The following is a 773-nucleotide window of genomic DNA, read 5'->3' as shown; positions in this document are numbered from 1 at the left end:
GTTTATAAAAGGCCGCAAAGATCAAAGTTCACACAGTTGTATTAAATACAACAAAGTTTAATATCGTCTCACCGTTTCTCGGTAACCACATGAGACTTAGGTTTTCTTATTTGGTTCCTTTGATTTTTCTTGTTCCTGACTGACAAATATTCCAAACCTCAGATAAACCCTCCCACTTGCCTCATGTCCCAGTCTCGGTTAAAAGCAACACATAATGACACAAACACTCTTCTTCAGTGAGATTAATATCAAGCTGTTTTCCAGGTTGAATGGAACTGTGAACAAATTGATGTCAAAGAAGTTAACATTGATGTATTCGCACTGAAATTCTGTGCAAGGAGAAACAGCCATTCCAAACTCATATCCTTCACCAAGGCTGTTTTTTTATGTGATTGAAATCCATTAAGTATTTTGAATTAAAGTTCACAAGACACAGATGTCAGTGTTGATCATGAAACTTTTCAAGCATGTTGCAACTGTGAAATAAGGCTCTGCTGGGAGTTGAACTCAGGATCTCCTATTTACTAGACAGGTGCTTTAACCAACTAAGCTACAGAGCCAGATCACGAATGTGCGTGCAATTGAAATCAGAGGAAGGCCTTGTAGATAGTGGGCAGGCTTTGGCGAGTCAAGAGCTGAGTTCATCACGGCAGTGTTCCCAGCCTCTGACTCGCTCTTGCAGTTGTTGCTGTAGTTGTAATTGTAATAGGCAACCGTCTGTCTCGGAAGACGATGGGCTACACCCGGGGTGTACGTCACTTCTGTGTGAAACA

General features: G+C 41.1%; 1 non-coding gene across 1 annotated transcript; it reads right to left on the bottom strand.

Annotated features, from left to right (window-relative positions):
* Positions 1-486: 486 nt before the first annotated feature.
* trnat-agu (transfer RNA threonine (anticodon AGU)) lies at positions 487-560 on the bottom strand. Its single transcript has one exon. It is a non-coding gene; the product is annotated as a tRNA-Thr (tRNA).
* Between the last annotated feature and the right edge of the window lie 213 nt (positions 561-773).

The sequence above is a fragment of the Heterodontus francisci genome, unplaced genomic scaffold, assembly GCF_036365525.1.
Source record: "Heterodontus francisci isolate sHetFra1 unplaced genomic scaffold, sHetFra1.hap1 HAP1_SCAFFOLD_58, whole genome shotgun sequence".
Lineage (NCBI taxonomy): Eukaryota > Metazoa > Chordata > Chondrichthyes > Heterodontiformes > Heterodontidae > Heterodontus > Heterodontus francisci.
This window is presented reverse-complemented; position numbering and strand designations above follow the sequence as displayed.